Below are 15,504 nucleotides of genomic sequence, written 5' to 3' on the forward strand. Positions count from 1 at the left end.
CCGTAGTCGAGGAGATTCGGTGTTTATAATTTGTTGATGTTTGGAACACAATCAGCGACTTTGGACTGCCACCACTGTTATACTCGACAGTCGTGTCCCGGCTTGAGAAAGGTGGTAATGATAACCACGTCTGGCTGTTGCAGTTGTCTGATCCGTGCCTGGCTACCGTCAGTTTATCAAGGGTGTAGATCAACGCTTGGGTATCGTAAGTCTATCAAGGGTGTAGATAAACGCTTGGGTATCGTAAGTCTATCAAGGGTGTAGATCAACGCTTGGGTATCGTCAGTCTATCAAGGGTGTAGATCAACGCTTGGGTATCGTCAGTCTATCAAGGGTGTAGATCAACGCTTGGGTATCGTCAGTCTATCAAGGGTGTAGATCAACGCTTGGGTATCGTCAGTCTATCAAGGGTGTAGATCAACGCTTGGGTATCGTCAGTCTATCAAGGGTGTAGATCAACGCTTGAGTATCGTCAGTCAAATCCAGAGGTTATTTTCAATCACTATTATTATTATTATTATTAATTCTGTGTGTGGCGACCGATTATGCTGTTTTATGCTGGGTTAAACTTTGCAGATGAGCACCAGAGTTTTGACTCATAATGAAAATGTTGAACCTGTAAGCCTCAGGAGATAGTGATGGTTGGTGGGTGGTAATGGGTGGTGGTGGAGGTGATGGTGGTGGTATTAATAATAATAATAATAATAATAATAATAATAATAATAATAATAATAATAATAATAATAAAAAGCATTAATAATAATAATAATAATAATAATAATAATAATAATAATAAAAAGCATTAATAATAATAATAATAATAATAATACTAATAATAATAATAATGATAAAGAATGATAAATATATTTATAATTGGCTTAGGATATTTATTAACGAAACGTTTTGCTCACCACAGGTTTCATCGATCCAGTGGACTAAAATAAAAAAAAACTGGTGGGCGAAAGATCTCAAAAAAAAAAAAAAAACGCTCGAATACCGCGTGTAAGTGTTATACTTTACTAACGCTCTGTACGGGGCTACTAAAGTAAGTGGCAATTGCGACGTTCAAGAGGAAGGTCAAGAATGAGAATGACCTGGAGAATATCCTCCCAAAATAAACCAAAGTCACGTGACGTACGATAAAAATCGCATGAAGTACCATTCAAAAATCCATGAGAAATCCGGTCGGATCCGCTGCCGTGCTCAGAACGCTCGCCCGTTCGGGGGGGGGGGGGATTACACGGGCGATAAATAAGAACGACTTTCGTGTTGCGTTCTGGAGTTTAAAAAAATAAACGCGGATTTCGATGCGATTATGTTGATTGGCGTCTTTGTGTCACCAGTTTTACGAGTGCCCGGGGGTAATATGTGGGAGGGGAGTGGGAGGGAAAAGGGGGGTAGGAGAGAAGGTAAGGAGGAGGAAGAGGGGAGACGGGGAGAGAGGGAAGGGTTAGATAAGAGGAAGAGAGACAAAGGTATGTACACGGTATGACAGAGAGGGCAAGGGAGAGATAAGTGGGTGGGAGTAATGGGGAGGGGGATGGTGTCAGAGAGAGAGAGAGAGAGAGAGAGAGAGAGAGAGAGAGAGAGAGAGAGAGAGAGAGCAAGCACATATTTTTTCAGCTATCCCAGCACAGATGACCCGGTTAACTCGGGCAGGGATCCCCATATTTACAACTTAAGCTTATTTAGGTGGCAAATTTACAGGATAATCGCCACAACATTAGGGATTTTCCAAAGTCTCCTTCACCGTTACGAAAACTACGACCAATATTACCCAAGAGTGATATCAAGAAAATAAAGTAAGTTGTTTAAAAATTACACGTGAAGTCACAAAGACGAAATTCCTATTAGAACAGACGTGTGTTCAATTAAGACTTTACCTGACAGAACGAATGGTATTGGAAAGGCAAGAAGGGCTAAGAAAAACATCTGTAAGACAGATGTTTGACATCTGTAAGGCAGATGTTTGGCCTATTCGACATGGGTGCATTTTGCCGAATTAGCAGAATGAAAATTTGTTTTTACCGTAAATCAGTAATATATATATATATAACAATGGTTATAAATGACCATAATTTTTAAAGGGGTGGACCGGTAAGCCAGCGGAAGGCCTCGGTCAGATGACCAAAAGCTCCAAAGGCGGGTCATCATCTGACTAAGACCCGCGTCAGGAAACATTTGTCCTGTTTCCTGACGAACCTTACCTAACCTAACCTAACCTAACCTAACCTAACCTAACCTAACCTAACCTAACCTAACCTAACCTAACCGTAAATCAGTGGAAATCAATCTGAACATAACGAAAAAAAATTTGTATCATTGATTTTAAGTAATATTAAATAAACGCTAATTTAAGTTAGGGTATGATTCTGTAAATGATATTTTTGGAAAATATAATTTTTAAGGGTGTTCGGCCTATTCGGCAAGTTCGAATTATTAGGCGTTCAGGGAGAGTGACCCAGTGGCGACCAGTGAAGAGGCGGGGCCAGGAGCTATGACTCGACCCCTGCAATCACAACTAGGCGAGTACACACACACACACACACACACACACACACACACACACACACACACACACACTTATACATACATGTGTCATGCCGAATAAGCCAAACCGGTGAGTTTGGCCTAAAAAGCAAGGGTGTTTTCTACCGAATAAGCAGAGTAAAAAAATGCCCTTTTTTCAGTAAATGTTCAAAACTCAATCCGGACTTAAGGAAAGAAAATATACGTTAGTGATTCTAAGTAATATTAAATAAATTTAAGCTGAACTATAATGTGCATAGCAGAATTTAGCTGGAAAAAAATACGTAAGATTAAGCTAGGTTTTATGAGGTTTCCAAGTTAGGTGAGGTGAGGTGAGGTGAGGTGAGGTGAGGTGAGGTGAGGTGAGGTGAGGTGAGGTGAGGTGAGGTGAGGTGAGGTGAGGCGAGGTGAGGTGAGGTGAGGCGAGGTGAGGTGAGGTTTACAAATTAGATTTGGTTAAAAATATAAACTGTTACATCATTTCCAGTGAAAAAATATGTCTAAGTAATTTTTTAGGTGTAGAGGGAGAAAGAAATGTACAATTTTTATGGGAGTTAGGCCTGTTCCGCAAGTTAGAAATAATAGGCACGACAAGTGAAGGAAAACACATCAGTGCTTCTCTATGGCCCGAAGGCTGAGACTATGATTGCAGACTAAGATCCACAAAGTTCCAGTGTCAATGTCCGTCTGTCCACGCGTATTCGTACATGCCTTTTAATGACATCATTTGACCTTTTAACACCCCTTACAGAAAGATATAGTCAGTTCCCTTGAAAAAATTGTGTTCTTTCTATCGGGACACAGTGAACAAGGGTATAATTTTCACTGGCACCACAACACCAGAAAACTAAATCATAGTTTATGTAGATATTGAAGGTTATAAAGCAATGTGCAAAGCAAACATACCGTGTCGGATATGAATAATACAAGTTTATTTTGATTTGATAAAGTCACTCGGTCCACACAAGGGACTAATGCAACTTCTGCAACCGTGCATTCCACTATATGAATAGTCTCAAATTACACACACACACACACACACACTCATCCTCTAGTAAGGGTCAGCTAGTGGGACCCACCTGATTATATTTTCATGAGAAAACGTGTATGACGAAGTATAATAAACAGACACTGCAAGAGACGTGAAAAAAAGAGAAAAGAGCTGAATAGTGCAAAAACGTATAAAAGAATTTGGGGTAGAATATCCGCGTGTCTCATTGCCTCAACAACTGTCTGCAACATTCAATTTCCTTAAAAGAAGTTTGTCCCATTATTTACGCCTGGGGCCCCGTCCTATATATTGACGGAAAGATATGGCCATGTGGTGTAGCACTCTTATACACCCACCCACGTTACAACCATCACTTTCCTGCTGGGGTGCGGGGAGAAAGCTGACGCTCCTATGACAACCTTCAATACCGTCGACCATACCTATATATATTTTTTTTTTTTTTGGGGGGGGGGAGGGTTTAGTAATTCGCACTTACATTTCGTCGAGTTTTGGATAAGAAAAGGCCATTCGTCAGCCATTGCATTATGTTACGTTAAACATATCACTATGGATGTCTGAAAATAGAGATCTGCCACTGAAATCTGATGCCTTATTAAGAATTATGCCCGAGAAAACGGCTGTGTGTGTCTAGAAATGGGGTATTATTTCTTAGAAAATTAAGGTATTTGTATGAAAGTGAGGCATTTGTTATGCTTGAATGGCCGAGGGCACAGCTGGGGAAATATACTGTCACTAAGCTCTGATTCCAGATGATAAAAAATAATTGAGTCTTACCATTGATAATAACTTCTAAAACCAAGCCACCATATATCCGTACCCGCATGACAAAAAAAAAAATCGAAACTCTCGCAGCAAAGCTCTGATGGCTGCCAGAAGAAGACAAAAGTCATGAGCGAAGACATTTGGCCACACGAACGAACGCGTCGCTGTTCTGGATTACAGGCTTTGAAGAAGTTATATGTAAAATGGGGAGAGCAATACTGGCAGATTAGAGGAACTTGGGTTAATATCCTGCGACAGTCAGCCAGCACAGCCCGAGCCATCAAATAATCCATGGTAATGCCGACTGGTAGGGGCGGGTGGGGGATTGTGCTTTGTCAAATCCATTGTAACGTCGGGAGTGCGTGTGACGGAGCAGTTTTAAAATTTTATTTTCATTCTTCCAAGGAGTGAAGTATTGAACTTAAACTATATGGAAATGAAGAATGAAAGTCATAATACTGTAGATAGAGCGGTACAGGTACTATAGGTAAGTCATTAACGACCGACTCTGGTGTAAATACATTTTTGAAGCTCGTTACATTTTGTTACGGGAACGTTTCGCTCACTAGGAGGCTTTGTCAATACTATGGATGAAGTAATTCACAACTAATCCTTTCACTGGAAATGGAAACTCAATGTCTGCAACCTCAAGGTGACGGATACGAGGAGCCACACTGACTCGTCAACTATATATCTCAATCAGATTCGATTCTCAAGGTAACAGTGAGTTCTACTCTAGACAGAAACACATGTAAACTCTGAGGTTAGATAAGGCCTTCCGGGGTTGTTGTATAGGTTCCATAACTCTAAGAAATGGCCTAGTATAGGCCTCCTGGGGTAAACGTTGCCGGGTCCATGAACAAAGAGCCACACATAAGAACATAAGAGAACATTACAATAGTCCTACTGACAACTGGTAGGCCTACCAATACCCAACCATACATAAGTCCCGTGGCTCGGATGGCTGCGCACTCATCTCGCAAAATGAGTGTCCGTGGTTCGATCCCCGACATGAGCGAAACATTTGTCATGTTTCTTTATATGCCTGCTGCCCCTGGTCACCTAGCAATAAGTAGGTACCTGAGTGCTAATCGACGGTTGTGGGTCGCATCCTGAGGTGTAGTAGTATACTTCAGACACAACTGGTCTTTGAAACGAACTAAAGTAAAAATAACAGCTCTTAGCTTGTAAAATTGATTTCTGAAAAAAAAAAAATCAATAAGAAAGGAAGCACCGCAGTAGGACTACTGGCCCACAATAGGCTAGTGCCACGAACATCCTTAAACAAACATCGTTCCAGTCACGGTATTGTGCCTTTTTTTTATCGTTAAACAAATAATGAACACAAAACCAGGTAACTTTTCAGTAGGAAAACTGTTTATACTTTACAAATTCTAACACTTGACTCTTCCCATTCTTGTTTAAGTTCATCTCACTGCTAAAACTACCCATAACATTTGTTTCACTGATGCTACCTGGTAATTTATTCCATCTTGACATATTTGAAAATGGAAACGAAAAAAAATCCTTTTTGAAAAATTCAATAGAAAAAAAATCACATGAAAAAAATATATTACGGAACAAATATTTCTCAATAAAATCCACAGAATTTTTTCGTTCTCGTAGAATACATCAGACGGAGGAATTCAGGCTCGCTAAATGCCGAGGTAGATGTAGGATGAGGAGGGGGGGGGAAGGAATGCAGTAGGTATACTGTAGGTTGACTATCAGTAGTGTTAGTTTAGGTTAGGTTAGAAATGCATACGTTAGATTAGATTAGGTTAAGCAAGGTTAGGTAGAATTAGGGAGAGATTCAGATTTAAGGGCCACCTTTTAAAATGACCATTTTTCAGTAAACACGGAAGTAGCCTTTAGTCAGAATAAGAATATTCCATGAATGCAATAAATTTGGATTTTTTTTTTTGATGAATTTATATTGTTTTGACTTTTTTATGATTTTTTTTCGAGATTGTTTCCCTGTTTTTCTTTTTTTTGGGGAGGGGGGATTTGTTCCCTAGATACTTTGACACTGGTGTTAATTAAGGTGTTTACCCGCGTCCCTGAGCCGGGGCTAGACCCTTCCTCTCTCTCGTCGGTATTGTATCCCTTGTCGGTATTGTATCCCATTAATATACAACTCTGTCCCTTGTTGGAGTTCATAGGACTAAACATAACGCATTACACATGTTTCTGCATATTAAATGTACTGTTACTATAACCACTAACTATTGTTTTCTTCTCCTGTGTCCAACTACGTGTGCGTGTGTGATAATTTATGTATGTACTTATATATAGTACAAAACTGCTGAGAACAATATGTATTATGTCTGTATAAGATATGCTCTCAATAAAATATGAAAAAACTATTGTTATTAGGAATAAAAGGTTAGCGTTGAACAGTTATACATATAAAATGTGCTTCTCCTGCCTCATCCTATTCGTCTGAAGATGTGTAAGTAAATGAAAGCGCTCAGGTTTTATTTCCTATCTTCACTGTGGTATTTTTTCATATATATATATATATATATATATATATATATATATATATATATATATATATATATATATATATATATATATATATATATATATATATATATGCAAATATAACCACTCTGAAAGAATAGAGAAATTCCAATAATATTTCGTGACTACTCACATTATTTTGAAATCACCTGTTTACTGTGATCTTATTGCATATATATATATATATATATATATATATATATATATATATATATATATATATATATATATATATGTATATTTCAAGACTTTCTATTCTCATTTTCAGATCTATAAAATGAAAAACTTTAAAATTACCATACGATGAAAAAAAAATACTCGCAGCTCGCCTAAGTTTACTTCTAGATGGTGAATATAAATAGTTTTTATGATTTTCAGCTCCGTGTGTGAAGGTTAAATAACTTGTACTTTTAATAAAAGTCACTTCACCTACAGTGTGGTCTTGTACATTACTATGTTCCTTAAATAATAAATATGACGGGTTAATTAGCAGTTGTCCTGGTCTGAGAAAAATCCATAAACGTTCAGAAATTCGAGCCTTGAGCTGCCTTAGCAATGTACTGAGATTTCTGGTTCATGTATATTGATATACAGTAGACGACTGTAGACTGTAAGAGATAGAATCTATGAACTTAAATAAAAATATCTATAGTAAACCCATTCCTAAGGATAATGAATTCACTTGCCTATTATTTTTCTTCTGTCATCCCGCGTGATTCTGTTTAGATTGAATTTTTTTGGTTGACTATCACAGTCATATATACGTTAGAAAAAGGAAGTCGCGAATCATCAGATATTACCCCACCTACACCACCTAGATGATCACAGTGAGAAGCTGGAACAGGAAGGTGGCAGCACTTGGGATTCTTGAGGTGTTTATAAGTCTGGAACCCAGTTCTTTGAGAAAGTGTACTGCACAAATTCCCCAGAGTCCATGGGTCTCTGATCCTTCATGAACAAACTAGTACTGATGGCCACCGTCCCCATTTTTGTCGAGTGATCAACAGTAATCTTCTGTTGCCCAACACTAAAACGGATATAAGTGTCAGCCAGAGAATATACGCAGGTATTGTCTCAGCTGTCTGTTGTTATTGTGATCCCATCTGGGCGGTTTGCAGGATTACCGAGACTGCTGGATGCTAGGAATCTGGATTCTCTCTCTCCGCCAGGAACCCAGCTGTAACGAGGCTCCTATTGACGACGTTGACTTTGTTGTCTCTTGTATGACGGTCTCTGCAGCTTGAACAGCAAGAACATTGTGGCATACAGGCATATTGGAAAATATGAAACAGACTAATATATACTACCAAAAATAGCATTTACAGAGAATGAAAATAAGGAAGACTATTATAAATATGTAGCAGGCAGAGAGTTTGCATAAATGGGGAGAAATCAGAATGGGGGCACGTCACAAGCGGTGTTCCTCAGGGGTCAGTGTTGGGCCCGTTGTTGTTCACACTTTACATAGACGACATAGATGAGGGAATAAATAGCGACATAAGCAAATTTGCTGATGACACCAAAATAGGCTGTTCAATTCATTCTAATGAGGACACTAGAGTACTCCAGGATGATTTAAATAGACTGATGCAATGGTCGGAGAAGTGGCAGATGCAGTTTAATATTGACAAATGCACAGTTCTAAATGTTGGACAGTTAAATAACCATGCCACATTTAAACTAAATAATGTAGATTTTAATACTACTGATTGCGAAAAGGATTTAGGAGTTCTGGTTAGCAGTAATCTAAAACCAAGACAACAATGCATTAGTGTTCGCAATAAAGCTAACAGAATTCTTGGCTTCATATCTAGAAGTATAAATAATAGAAGTCCTCAGGTTGTTCTTCAACTCTATACATCATTGGTTAGGCCTCATTTAGACTATGCTGCTCAGTTCTGGTCACCGTGTTACAGAATGGATATACATGCTCTGGAAAACGTACAGAGGAGGATGACAAAGATGATCCCATGTATCAGAAATCTTCCCTATGAGGATAGACTGAGGGCCCTGAATGTGCACTCTCTCAAAAGGCGTAGAATTAGGGGGGATATGATCGAGGTGTATAAATGGAAAACAGGAATAAATAGAGGGGATGTAAATAGCGTGCTGAAAATTTCCAGCCAAGACAGGACTCGCAGCAATGGTTTCAAGTTGGAAAAATTCAAATTCAGGAAGGATATAGAAAAGCATTGGTTTGGTAATAGAGTTGTGGATGAGTGGAACAAACTTCCGAGTACAATTATTCAGGCTAAAACGCTGTGTAGTTTTAAAAATAGGTTAGATAAATACATGAGTGGGTATGAGTTGAACCTGACTAGCTTGTGCTGCTGGGTCTGGTGCCGTGCTCCTTCCTTGAGTGGAGGTGACCAGACTGGGTGGGTCATTGGGCTAATCCGGGGAGGGGGGACATGGACCTGCTCTGCATGGGTCAGTAGGCCTGTTGCAGTGTTCCTTCTTTCTTAAGTTCTTATTAAGGAATCGGAAGGTTATAAGGAAATACAAATTAAATAAGATCTTCCAAATGAGGCTAGGGTGAAAATACAAGAGATAATAAACACTTAAGACTTAGGCTGAATAACGGTAAAATATTAAAAAAATAACATAGTTTACAGAGTAACACGGGTAAACCGCCCCCTCGTATATACTTTTCAAAGAAATGACCAAACGATTGATGAATCCCATGTTAAAATAAATGGGGGAAAAAAGAGAAATAGTAAGAATAGCACATCTTAAGATATAAATGGAACAATTTAAAAAAGATTGAAGGTAAGGGATATTATAAATGAAAAGAATTCTGATATAGTTTGAGACCAAACTGGTAAAGTATAGTTTAAATGAAGATTTTTTTGACGGAAATTGCTCAAAGTGGAGACAGACAGAGAGAGAGAGAGAGAGAGAGAGAGAGAGAGAGAGAGAGAGAGAGAAGGAAATGAAGAGGATTGGCAATATTGGTAAAAGAATCTCTTAAAATTGTGGAAACTGAAATCCAAAATAAAGAGGGAAAAACTCTTAGCAGTAAGTGTATATAACCCACCACTTAATAATACTTGGATAAAGGAAGTCACTTGATGAAAAGTGATCTTGGCAAGGAAAAAAAATCATTGCATTTGGAGATTTTATCTACAAAGACACGAGTTAACCAGCCTGTGAGGCTGGAACTGTAGATATGTGGTCAGTAGATTTCCCCAGTATAATAACAGGTTAGGTAAAGGTCGTCAGGTAACAGGACAAAATGTTTCCTGACTCGTGTCCTACTCGTATGACCTAAATTATGACAGATATTTTATGAACATATAAACGAAGCAACAAGAATGAGAAACAACAACACGCAGTCAGTATTAGATTTGTTTATTTGAGCAGTGAAAGAAATTCTTTAAAGAGTGCTATTTAAACCCTCTTGGAAAGAGTGTTCATATTCTACTGGAAATAACTTATGCAGTGAAATATGTCTTAAGAAATGATATAGAAATTCACTAACAGCAATGATTAACTTATATAAATGGACTTACAACAGTATTTTAGAGAAATTAATGGTACACAATACATTACAAAGGTCAGGTATAAATAATGTGTACGAAGAGTTGTGAAGTGTGTACGAAAATGAAATTAAGAAGCTTATTCGAATAAGAATAAAAAGACGGAATAATAAAGAATGGCTTAATGGAAAGTACTGGAGAGCTATGAAAAAAACAGCTTAGAATTAATATCAGAAGTGAGCCGGTTCTGAAAGCTATCAGAGATGCATGGAGGCTAGAACTTGCGACAGAAATTTAAGAAGGAAGGAAGAGACTTTGAAAGGAAATAGTAGACAAGAACTAGAACCAAACCTTTTATTTAAATTCGTCAAAAGCGACAAGAATGAGAGAAGGCAACACAGTCATATTTATCAAAGTAAATGTCAAAGACAAAATACGAAGAATAAATGACGGCAAAATCACTAAGGTAGATGAGGAAATGTGAGAGTTATTACGTAGAAAATTTCACTGTTCACAAAATATATTTTTCATGTTTCCATGTAGCAGATTTTAATCCTAAATAGAATTAAATTGTAGGATATTGAAGTGACTATAGAGGAAGTAAAGAAACTTGGATATTAATAAACAAGAAGCCATATGATCACAGATGGCACCTCGAGTCTTCCAAGAATGTGCAGGTGAGTTTTGCTGTCCACTCTGGAAAGTATTTAAGATTTCAGTACAGGAGGAGGTAAATTAGCAAATATTTGGAAGATGGTAACTGATACCGACAAACTGGTTATTAGTAATCAGTCTCACAGCTGGTGTTGAGCACCTGCTGTCTTGGATGATGGCCCATAACCCCCACAGCAGCACCACTACCACCACCAAACACCAGCATTACCACCACCGCGGCCGCCGCTACCACAACCATCAGCACTACTACTACCACTACAACCATCACTACTATCTTCATCACCAACACCACAACAATAAAAACAGCTCTCACCACTACCACAACAACCACCACCTCTATAACTACCATCACCACCCGGAAATTACCACAATCCTTATCATCACCACCACAACAACAACTCTTCTCAGTCCTACCACCCCCAACAACCATCCCTCCCCCATTCAGCTACACCCACTACCACCATACATCTATCCAAACTTCTCCCCCTACGATAAATGAATTAGCTTAATAACACTACTTCCTTCTCCACTGCTCTCTCACTCTTCCCAGAATGTCACTGACCTACACATTATGGATTCTCCATTGCTGTTTTTATTATCAAAAATGACTGTTACAGTAGTGGACGTAAGTATAACTAACACAAGTTGAAAACCAGGTGAATCGTTAAAAAGGGTGGAGGGTGCCACTCAGGTGAGTCGTTAAGGGGAGTCAGACATCAGGGTAAGGGTGCCACCCAGGTGAGTTGTTAAGGGAGCCAACCAGCCAGCCATCAGGGGAGGGGCGCCACCCTTGCAATTATTTGTGACACACATGTTCTTATTTCCTGGGATACGATCTTTCAGATTACAGAACTGCATGTTTTGGAACAAGAAAAATCAACGTTTTATAATAATAATAATAATAATAATAATAATAATAACAATAATAATAATAATAATAATAATAATAATACTGTGCTAATGGGAGATTCTAAAGAAGAGTTGCAAAGGTTAGTGGACGAGTTTGGGAGTGTGTGTAAAGGTAGAAAGTTGAGAGTGAACATAGATAAGAGTAAGGTGATGAGGGTATCAAATGATTTAAATAAAGAAAAATTGGATATCACATTGGAGAGGAGGACTATGGAGGAAGTAAATGTTTTAAGATATTTGGGAGTTGACGTGTCAGCAGATGGGTTTATGAAGGATGAGGTTAACCATAGAATTGAGGAGGGAAAAAAGGCGAGTGGTGCTTTGAGGTATATGTGGAGACGAAAAACGTTATCTATGGAGGCAAAGAAGGGAATGTATGAAAATACAGTAGTACCAACACTCTGGGTGTGACGCTTGGGTTGTGAATGCTGCAGCGAGGGGGCGGTTGGAGGCAGTGGAGATGTCCTGTCTAAGGGCAATGTGTGGTGTAAATATTATGCAGAAAATTCGGAGTGTGGAAATTAGGAGAAGGTGTGGAGTTAATAAAAGTATTAGTCAGATGGCTGAAGAAGGGTTGTTGAGGTGGTTTGGTCATTTAAAGAGAATGGATCAAAGTAGAATGACATGGAGAACGTATAAATCTGTAAGGGAAGAAAAGCGGAGGGAGGGGGTAAAGGAGGTTTTGTGGGCGAAGGGCTTGGACTTCCAGCAAGCATGTGTGTGCATATTAGATAGAATTGAATGGAGACGAATGGCTTTTGGGACCTGACGAGCTGTTGGAGTGTGAGCAGGGTGATATATAGTGAAGGGATTCAGGGAAACCGGTTTTTATATAGACGGAATTGAGTACTGGAAATGGGAAGTACAATGCCTGCACTTTAAAGGAGGAGTTTGGGATATTGGCTGTTTGGAGGGATATGTCATATATATTTATATATGCTTCTAAACTGTTGTATCTGGTCGCCTCTGCAAAAACAGTGATTATATATGAAGTGAAAGTGTTGAATGATGATGAAAGTATTTTCTTTTTGGGGATTTTCTTTGTTTTTGGGTCACCCTGCCTCGGTGGGAGACGGCCGACTTGTTGAAAAAAAAAAATATTATTATTATTGATTAGTTTATGAAGTTTAAAGTTGTCGACTACACGAGGGTTATCATGGATGCATATTACGTATAATTTTCCCCGGCCAGCTGGGATGCTGTTCTCAGTCACTCACAGCGACACACTGGGATGCTGTGTTCTCAGTCACTCACAGCGACACACTGGGATGCTGTGTTCTCAGTTACTCACAGCGACACACTGGGATGCTGTGTTCTCAGTTACTCACAGCGACACACTGGGATGCTGTGTTCTCAGTTACTCACAGCGACACACTGGGATGCTGTGTTCTCAGTTACTCACAGCGACACACTGGGATGCTGTGTTCTCAGTTACTCACAGCGACACACTGGGATGCTGTGTTCTCAGTTACTCACAGCGACACACTGGGATGCTGTGTTCTCAGTTACTCACAGCGACACACATACAAGTTCTTGTCCTCTCTTGTCATGAATGAGCTATTGAACGTAATGAACGCTTGTAACAAGTCAGTGTTTCTCTGGAATTCGAGAGTGAACCTGCTTGAACCTTCACGTGAGTAGATTTCATGCTCACCAAATAGATGTTAAGAACCACTGTTGTAACATGAGTGGATAAATGGATATAAAAAAAAAGGAAATGGCTATGAACCCCCCCCCCCTCCAGTACAAAGTCCCCTTTGATTGGATTAAATACCTTTGCAAAGTTCATTTTATCAGAGATTTTGGGTATACGAAGTCAGTGTTGCGTGATCTTCACAGCTCTGTATGTGTGTGTATGTGTGTGTGTGTGTGTGTGTGTGTGTGTGTGTGTGTGTGTGTGTGTGTGTGTGTGTGTGTGTGTGTGTGTGTGTGTGTGTAAATTACTTGCCTCGTGGCCCCACAAGTTGCTTGCCCCCTGGTACCCACAAGATCCTTTTCCCACAAGCTCCTCTGCCTCAGGGGTCACCACAACTCTCAATGCGACACTGGCTTGAGTCGACCTATGCGACTCCTGTTGATCATTCATGAGCAATGAAAAATTCAAGGAAGGGAAATGTGGGGTGGGATGATAATTACCCGATGCTGGCGCCTGTCTGCTCCTCTTTACATACTTAATATCAACATTAATTAATGATCCCGAGTTTCGGAGAAATCGGTTCGCCTGAGAATTAGGCACGATGAAGTGACACTTATACCAGCCCAGCCATTCATCCCGGGGAGCAACGCGAATAATTTTAAGTGGTCGAATTTCCGATGCAAACCACGGTTTTTATACTACGGCTCAGGACTTAGGACAAACACACAATATTTGACGAATGCCAATATTTAAGTCGCCTCTCATTCGACTGAAGAAGCCACCTGAGAAGGCGAAATATTTCGACAATTAAGGTTTTTAACTAGTTCACGTGTCTTGGTTGTCTGAGACAATACGCGCGTTACACAGCAAGTTGAGAAAGCGTTTCTTTCTTTGTGCGTAGTTTAACCAGTGAAATGCGGATGCGGATGCGGATATCCGATATATCTGTACGAGTCTACACGGAGCGAAATGCGACTCGATACAACGCAGTAACGTGACTCCAATAAGTTCTTACTATACGGAGAGAAACATAACTAATAATCTTCATCTCTGAGTTCACTTCTCCGTTCAGTCATTCATGTATTTCTCCATCCACGTTATACGTCTGGTAACGAGGTATCCAGGTGAAAACTAGAAACGTCCCATTTTACACGATTATCATTGATGAGAATTTGTTAGGGGAATGTGAGAGAGAGCCAGGGAAGAGGTTCTTGAGAAATGTGAGAGAGAACCAGGGAAGAGGTCCTTGAATGAAGTGAGCCAGGGAAGAGCTTCAGAGATGTGAGAAGCAGGGATGAACAAGAGTACAATATAAAATTCAACGAACGAAGACGAAGACTTTACAGGGATCAACTTCTACGTAGAGTTAGAAACTGAGGTGTAGGAGACTTGGGGGGGGCCCCCCCCACGATCCCTCCCCTCCCGGTTGTCGAACCCGGGTCCTCCCGGTTGTCAGCTGCTGAGAGTGACGTTACTGCTCTCACTGACGCTACTGCCTTTCCAGTTTTTCTTTCCAACAACCTCCACTCCTTCCTTTTCCCCTCCCTTCCTCCCTCCTCCCCTCCGACCTTCCCTCCCCCCTCCCTCCTTCCCCCTCCCTCACCCCTTCCCTCCCTCCCCCCTCTCCTCCCCCTCCCTCCAAACCAATAGAGGCCTTCAGAAATAGGGTAAAGTTTATCAATTAAGTGAATGACAAAAAAACATTCCGATTAGAAAGGCTGGCGTCCCCCACAGTACTGCGTCCCCCACAGTACTGCGTCCCCCACAGTACTGCGTCCCCCACAGTACTGCGTCCCCCACAGTACTGCGTCCCCCACAGTACTGCGTCCCCCACAGTACCGCGTCCCCCACAGTACTGCGTCCCCCACAGTACTGTGTCCCCCACAGTACCGTGTCCCCCACAGTACTGTGTCCCCCACAGTACTGTGTCCCCCACAGTACCGTGTCCCCCACAGTACCGTGTCCCCCACAGTACT

General features: G+C 40.2%; 1 long non-coding RNA gene across 1 annotated transcript in view; it reads right to left on the reverse strand.

Moving 5' to 3' along the window:
- The window catches only part of LOC138854302 (uncharacterized), a 366,881-nt gene that overhangs the window by 172,088 nt on the left and 179,289 nt on the right, over positions 1 to 15,504 (reverse strand). The window lies entirely within an intron of this gene.

This window comes from Cherax quadricarinatus, chromosome 54, assembly GCF_038502225.1.
Source record: "Cherax quadricarinatus isolate ZL_2023a chromosome 54, ASM3850222v1, whole genome shotgun sequence".
Taxonomy (NCBI): domain Eukaryota; kingdom Metazoa; phylum Arthropoda; class Malacostraca; order Decapoda; family Parastacidae; genus Cherax; species Cherax quadricarinatus.